Source organism: Dipodomys merriami, unplaced genomic scaffold (assembly GCF_024711535.1).
Source record: "Dipodomys merriami isolate MVZ:Mamm:240054 unplaced genomic scaffold, mDipMer1.0.p SCAF_8, whole genome shotgun sequence".
Lineage (NCBI taxonomy): Eukaryota > Metazoa > Chordata > Mammalia > Rodentia > Heteromyidae > Dipodomys > Dipodomys merriami.
The window spans coordinates 40,555,835-40,564,357 of NW_027206401.1; the positions used below are offsets into that span (position 1 = coordinate 40,555,835).

Genomic DNA, 8,523 nt, shown 5'->3' on the forward strand with positions numbered 1-8,523 from the left:
AAAGGCGGCATTCTTCAGTTCCATTGCTCTGCACCACCATCCTCTTACAAATATATTTTATTCTGCTTTAGTACAGAGCAGAGCAGAGCTTAGACCCCAGGAAAACAAGATGGGTATTTCAATAGCAATCCTTTGGAAACTTCATATGAATGAAGGATTGAAGTATGTGTTGGCTAGGTAAAAGAATACCAACTACATCTTCTCAAGGACATATCTATAGTAAGATATTTCATGCTTTTGATTCTTTCCGGTCCCTGTCTGGAGACGACAACAGTTCTGAATCATCTGCATGCAGAAAGTTCACCCTCAGATTACATCCCAACAGTAAATTAGGGATTTCATTTGTTTTCTTTTTTTCCTTAGCAGTTAGTCACATGTTTATTAATTTTTAAAAAATATTTTTATTGTAGGTACTATACAGAGGGGTTACCATTACATGAGTAAGGTAATGAGTACATTTCCTATCAAGCATTGTTACCCCCCTCCTTTGTTTTTCCCCTACCATCTTTTCCCTTCCCACCTTTCTTGCCTTCTATTTTTATTTTTATTTTTTGGTTTAACCTTGAGAGTTTCTGAACCAAATATTAAAAGTACTGTATTTTTTCTGATGATGACTAAAAAATAAAACAAATTATTTAGTTGCTTTAAAACCAGACTTTAAACTCTCTTCATAAGTGGCTGTCGATCTAAACTGATCATCAGTAGATTCTTATTTCCAGACACCTGTGTGCCAAGTTACTTGCAATGAACTCCATTTTGTAATTTTTCTGACAAATAACAAGTTCTTTGGTTATTTTTGGGAAAGAATCTTCCCCAGAAATAGAATAAAGGTATACTGGTGCTAGTATCTATGTATTCTTTCTTCATGCCTATAAATCCAACTCAAACTGTCAAGGTTGACAATCCAAAACGATAATCAAAACCACTTTTTACATTCCTTCTTGTAACTGCCGCAGGCAAGTTTAAAAAGATATGCTAACAAATCCCAAAGAATGGCTGGTGTTAAATATTTGATATAACCTGACATGAATACTGTGGATGGAAAAATGTAAGTCATACAGCTCTTTAATTTCTAGTCTATAGGTTACTATAATGTTTGTTTATACACATGTATATAAGATTTCATTTTCAAATATTTAATTGAATTAAATAGTTTAAGCAATTAGTTCTAAAATAATTGTACAAGTGTATTATTTATTAATATTAATTATTTTTGTATATGTTTTATTGTAAAGATACTGTACAAAGGCATTACAGATACATGAGTAAGGTAATGAGTACATTTCCTATCAAGCATTGTTACGCCCTCCTTTGTTTTTCCTCTACCATCCCTTCCCTCCCTACCTCCCTGATTCCTCCCACCCCCCTTCTGAAGTTGTAAAATTAATTTTCAATATAGTGTTTTGTACATCTCATTGTTACAATGGGTCAACCTGCATCCTTATTTCAGCATTTTGTTATTTCCCTTCCCCTCCCCAACTTAGAAAAATGTATTTTCAAGATGCAGGACACCATAATCAAAAACAGTGAAAACAGGGGTTATACCATGGGAGAATAACATACAAAAGAAACAAAAAAATCATATAGTACAATATAAATACTTTAAAAATAGAAGCAAGAAAGATAAAAACCATTTGTGTCCATATGTTGGTGTTTATTTTTCTTAGCATCATCTTATATGGTCATATGTACATACTTTTGACCTTTTCTGCTTGTCTTAGACATATACTAGTTATTGCAAATAAGGGAAACCATGGGACCTATGGTTCTTTGGGCCTGGCTTACTTCACTCAATATAATTTTTCCAAGTCCTTCCATTTCCTAACAAATGGGGAAGTGCCATTCTTTCTGATGGAAGCATAAAAATATGGAATGTTTCTTGAATTTGCTGGTCATCCTTGTGCAGGGGCCATGCTAATCTTCTCTGTATAGTTCCAATTTTAGTTATTTGTGCTGCCAAAGTGAGCACAGTAATATTAATTATTTTTTAATTTATAGAAGATGGGCAATAAAACAAAACAACAAACTTAACAAAAAGATTGCTCTTGGATAAGTTAGTTTATTTTAATACTTTAATACCAAAAGAAGTATATCAAAACTTTCCCAGTATAATTATTTAGAAAAAAAAATTGGTATGAGAACTTGCTAGGCAGGTACTCTATCTGTTAACTCACAGCTTCTGCCCTTGCTCAGTTATTTTTTGGGGGGGGTCCGGTCGTTGGGCCTGAACTCTGGGCCTGGGCGCTGTCCCTCAGCTCTTCAGCTCAAGGCTACTGCTCTACCACTTGAGCCACAGCTCCACTTCCGGCTTTTTTCTCATGTGGTGCTGAGGAATCTAACCCAGGGCCTCGAACATGCAAGGCAAGTGCTCTACCACTGAGCCACCTTCCCAACCCCTGCTCAGTTATTTTTTAAAGTAGCTTCTTACTCTTTGCCTAAGATGAAGCCTCCAGCTAGATCCTGCTACTCCTCTCTTGTAGCTGGGATCACACTCCTACACTGGTATTCCTGGGTAATTATAATAATTTAAATCTGATATTTGACACTATATAAATGTTAATCTACATTTTCTATTTCAGATAACTCCTTTTTTTCATCACACTAAATATAAGAAAAGTAAAGTAATGCCTAGTAAATTCTTGCAAAGTAGCTTAATACTACTATAAATATGATAACAAACATGCACATCACTCTCCAAATCAACCCTCTTTCCACATCTAATCTGTTGCCAACAGCAGAAGTGACACAGGTAAATTGCCAGACTTGAGCAAAGAAAGTCAGGGACCATGCCCAGGCTCTGAGTTCAAACCCCAGGACTGGCATAAATAAATAAATAAATAAATAAATAAATAAATAAATAAATAAATAAATAAAGTGACACATATTACTTTGAGCCTTTCAAGAATTATTTTTCATTTAAAGGTTTGAGTGTACATGAATAATTAAAGAGGATACAGGGTTCACAAGCAAAAGTAGGAGAGGCAAGAAGGAGAGAGGTCCAAGCAACTGAGTCCCGGCTCTGCTTTGAGCATTCCATTACAATGTGTAACATTTCCCACAACTGTCAATGGGGAACAGGGAGGCCTCACTGACTGACTTCAATCTCTGCCTTGTGGAGTGTTTCCCAGGAGAATTCATTTATCTCAACCCCTATTTTGAGTTTAAGGGTGGACAATAAGATGGTGCTGGTGAACCTTCAAACAGAGATAGAGATCGAGACAAATGCAGAAAAAGGCTGTCAGCATGAGTAACCTTTAAAGACATAGAATGATATCAACACTTTTTGTACCACCAGCATTTTAAATTTTATCAGAGATATTAGGAGCAAAGGAGAGGATGGAGTCACTTTTTTCCTCTTTGCAGATTAGATAATCCTATATTCAAAGAACCCTAAAGATTCCACACCCAAACTCTTAGAATAATATATATCTTTGGTAATGTACTGGGATACTAAAATCATCATGCAAATAATAGTTTGTTCTATTTACCAACAATGAACAGGCTAAGAAGGAAATTAGAAAAATTCTATTCATAACAACCTCAGGAAAACACAACATCTAGGAATAAACTTAACCAAATAGTTAAATCCATAGAGAAAAGTATGAAACTTTGAAGAAAGAAATTAAGGAAATCATTTAAGTTGAAAAGGCTTTCCTTGAGCATGGACTGGCAGAATTAATATTATGAAAATGGCTATAATTCCAAAAAAGCAATCTACAAATTTAATATAATAATCACAAAAAATTGTTATGTCATTCTTCACAGAAAGTGGCAAATCAATTCCCACAATTCATAGAGAGGCACAAAAGATCCTAGTTAGCCAAAGTAATTCTGAGCAAAATTAAACCAATTCTGGAGATATCACAATATTAGATTCAAATTATACTACAGAACCATAGTAACAAAAGCAGCATGGTCCTCACATGTGCACAGACAAAAAGACCAATGGAATAGATTAGAAGATCCCAAAATAAATTCTTATCTCCCACCCCACATTAATATTAATTTAAAATGCAACGAAGCATCTTAGTGTAACGTCTAAAGCTTTGGAACTACTTACAGTAAAAGAGAATACTAGAAAATGTTGGCATAAGAACTAAATTCCTGAATAGAACTCCAGCAGTTCAGTAAATAGGAGCACAGATTGACAAATGGGATTGCATAAAGCTAAAGCGATTCAGCACAGTAAAGGAAATAGACACAAGGCTGAAAAGACAGCCTATAGAATGGGAGAAAATCTATGCCAGCTATACATCTGATATGGATCTAATAACCAGAATATAAAGAGAGCTAAAACATAAAACAAAACAACATAAAACTAAACTCACAAAGAATCAACAACTCAATTATTAAATGGCTAAAAGGAATGCAACAGATACTTCTCAAGGGAAATGGTAAATAAGTAGATGAAGAAATGTTCAAGAAACACAGCCATATAAAAGTGAAAATAAAAAAGAAACAACATTTAGTTTCATCTTCCTATAGTCATAATGGTGAGTATCTAGAAGAAAAAAACAACAAATGTTTGCAAGGACATAAAGGATATAGAGGAGGAGAAAAAATAAAAGGACCATGTACACTATTAATAGGGTTGAAAACCAGTAGAATCACTATGGAAATCACTATGATAGTTTCTAATTTTAAAAAAAACACTAAAAATAACAGTACCGTAAAAACGAATGATAATCTATTTGTCTGCTCTAATTTTATTGTGAAATTTGACCTAGAAAATTTTGTTGGTGTATTTCCTAGAGATACAGCTTTGCCGTTGAATAATGCCTTGAGATTGCAAAGTCCATACGATTACTATGGTGTAATTTTCTTGCACTTGCACATAGAATGAAGCCTCATGGTTCATACTGAAAGAGAAATGCAAGGAATCAGCAGAACACGTCATTCCATGAAGCTCCTCCAGCCGAGTAGGACAGAGGGCGACAGGTATAACTGAAATCCTGAAGAAACATGAGGGAATGTGTCAAGATTCAATATATTTTTAAAAAGTATGTTGTTTTCTTGCCACTGAAAACACTGATCTCAATGATTTCTGAAAAGAGATAGCAGGGATCTTATCAAGTGTCTAAAACAGGGTGATGTGTAATTCAAGTTTGGAGTTATGCATTTGTCTATCAAGACATGTATCTAACCTCCCAAATGACAAGGCTACAGTTTAGGGTCATAGCTGCAAGCCCCAAAAAGAATGACAGTAGCAAACAAGCAAACCGAATCTAAAGGAGACTCTTTTGGAGTCAAGGGCTTAAAGAAAGACATGAGTGGAATTGGATTTAAAAAATAAAAGTTACCTGTGTCTTAAATCTGAGCAGTAGGTTATTCTGCATATTTGAATAAAAACTGGAAGAATAGCAGCACTGGTAGTCATTTGCAGATGAAGTGCAAGTGGACTTCCCTCCCAGCTTCTTATAAGATTGGATTTTATAAAGCCAATAAGCAGGGAACACAGATCGAGGTGTTTATAACTCAGGGATGAGTATAGTCGATCTCTGCCGATGAATACAGATTTGTCAGCCCAGACTTTTTATGACAAAATTTTGTTTCTGAGCCAAGTTAACCAGTAATTTTATGGCCAAATTGTTACCCATTACTTCTGGCTCTTACCTGTTTTTGAGACACATTTGATATTCACTCATATTCTCCTGTTTAACAGGCTCTTCCCTTCAGACATTGTCTCTTTTCCCTGGGCATGCCATACCAATTGCATTCCCTTAGCACATGGTATACTCTAGTCATCTTTCCATACTGCTAATAGGTTTCGTTAACAGAAATTCCTACTTTCCTTTACTCTGTACATTTCCTCATTTTGTAAACTGGGATACATAGTAATCACTTTCAGATACCTAGGCGATGAAAAGCAATTTTACCAAATTGGAATTTAGTCTTTTAAACTGATACGTAAAATTCATAATGAAGGAAATTCACAAGTCATAAGTGAACAACTCTATGGATTTTGAAAATGGATATGCCCACAAAGCATTTAGTCCTATAAAAACCTAGAGTATGACAGCGCTTGCGCTCTCCCCGGGCCCCGCGGAGCCTGAGCCTCTCCGCCTGTGGGGGTTCAGCCCGCGCCAGGGCTCCCTGGCCTCCATGTCTACCACCACCAAAGGGGAGTTCGAGGAGCTGGGTGCTCAATCCCACTGGCAGCAGCTATACTGGGAAATTCGAAATGAGTCTCATGATTATCCTCATAGAGTGGCCAAGTTTCCAGAAAACAGAGATCGAAACAGATCCGAGACTTAAACCCATATGATCATAGTCGTGTTAAACTGCAAAATACTGAAAATGATTCTATTAATGCCAGCTTAATTGACACAGAAGAGGCACGAAGGAGTTATATCTTAACACAGGGTGCACTTCCTAACACATGTTGTCACTTCTGGCTCATGGTTTGGCAGCAGAAGACCAAAGCAGTTGAGTTGTCATGCTAAACCGAATTGTGGAGAAAGCAACTGTTAAATGTGCCCAATATTGGCCAATAGATGACCGAGAGATGCTGTTTGAAGAAAATGGATTTAGTGTGAAGCTCCTGTCTGAAGATGTGAAGTCATACTATACAGTACATCTACTACAATTAGAAAATAACGGATAGTGGTGAATCCAGAACAATATCTCACTTTCATTATACTACCTGGCCAGATTTTGGAGTACCTGAATCACCAGCTTCATTTCTCACTTTCTTGATTAAAGTGAGAGAATATGGCTCCTTGAACCCTGACCACGGGCCTGCGGTGATCCACTGTAGTGCAGGCATAGGGCGCTCTGGTATCTTCTCTCTAGTAGACACATGTCTTGCTCTGATGGAAAAAGGAGATGATATTAACATTAAACAAGTGTTACTGAATATGAGAAATAGCGAATGGGACTTTATTCAGACACCAGATCAACTCAGATTCTCTTATATGGCCATTATAGAAGGAGCAAAGTGTATAGAGGGAGATTCAAATATACAGAAACGGTGGAAAGAACTTTCTGAAGAAGACTTAAGTCCTGCTTTCGATCATTCGCCGAACAAAATAATCATTGAAAAGTATAATGGGAACAGACTAGGTCTAGAAGAAGAGAAACTGACAGGTGACCGGTGTACAGGACTTTCCTCTGAAATACAAGATACCGTGGAGGAAAACAGCGAGAGTGTTCTACGGAAACGTATTCGAGAGGACCGAAAGGCTACCACAGCTCAGAAGATGCAGAAGATGAAACAGAGGCTCAATGAGACTGAATGAAAAAGAAAAAGGCCAAGATTGACAGACACCTAAGCATTCATGACTTGAGAATATTCTGCCGCTATAAATTTTGAACCTTTGATGTGCAAAGCAAGACCTGAAGCCCACTCCGGAAACTAAAGTGAGGCTTGCTCAACCCGTAGATTGCCTTACCATTGTCTGTTTACAAAGTAAACTTAACATCCAGGGAATGAAGAGCAGCCACCAGCAGAAGACTGCAGAACTCTTTCATTTGATATATTGTTAAGTGTTTTTTAAATGTGTGTATGAAATGTAGAAAGATGTAAAAGAAATAAATTAGGAGAGAATACTTTGTATTGTACTGCCATTCCTACTGTATTTTTAGACTTTTTGGCAGCATTAAATATTTTTATTATATAGACAAAAAAAAAACCCAGAGTGTGTGTTCCAATAGTATAGTAAAATAACAAAGTATGTTTTTAGTTGTTTGACTTCTTTCATGCAGTAAAATTTTTATAAAATTTATTCATATTGTATTAGAAGTTTGATACATTGTATTGCTGATTAGTATTCCTTTGTATATTGTGCAACTAATTTATTCATTCTTAATGAACATATGCGTTGTTTGCAGCATTTGGCTTTTATGAATAAAAATGCCAAATCATTCATTAAAAAGTTTTTTTATAGACATATGTTTCTATGATTATTGGAAAACACCTAAGAGTGGAGATTAGGTCATATGGTAGGTATAAATTTAACTTTGTAAGAAACTGCTATTAGAATTACAAATCTAACATTGAATTTTCACAAAAGTAATGGTGGAATACTACTGCTAAACTTATTATATGAGGCCAATGTTACTCAAAACCGACGAAGAAATCTAAGGAAAATGAAAGACTAATATCCCCAATGAATAAACGTAAAAATTCCAAGCAAAATGTTAGGACTTTTTCCTAAAGGATTTTTTCCCCTAAAGGATTTGTATCATTGTATCATCAGTAGCAACATGTAAGTATTCTATTTGGTTCAGTTACTCACTGTTATTGGTATTTTTTTTTAATTTTAGAAATTTCAGTAGTTCCACAGGTATTCATAATGGCTATAATTTGTATTTTCCAAATATATTATTCCAAATGAGTAAGTTATTCTTACTCATTTTCTTTTTATGGTAATTCCTAGTACAGAGTAAGAAATATTTGTCTACCTCTACTTTTCCAAGATAATCTTTATTTGCCTTGAGAGTCACAAGCTGAGCATTGGCATTTAGGTTATAATACCTCTTGAATAAATTTCATGTTTGGTGTTGGGTAGAGTTCAATCTTCC

The 8,523-nt window shown here is 35.5% G+C and overlaps 1 non-coding gene and 1 pseudogene across 1 annotated transcript; one reads left to right on the forward strand and one right to left on the reverse strand.

Moving 5' to 3' along the window:
• Positions 1–1,861: 1,861 nt before the first annotated feature.
• LOC138819566 (U6 spliceosomal RNA) lies at positions 1,862–1,969 on the reverse strand. Its single transcript, XR_011369489.1, has one exon. It is a non-coding gene; the product is annotated as a U6 spliceosomal RNA (small nuclear RNA).
• Positions 1,970–6,102: 4,133 nt separating this feature from the next.
• LOC138819055 (tyrosine-protein phosphatase non-receptor type 2 pseudogene) lies at positions 6,103–7,271 on the forward strand (annotated as a pseudogene).
• Positions 7,272–8,523: the final 1,252 nt, after the last annotated feature.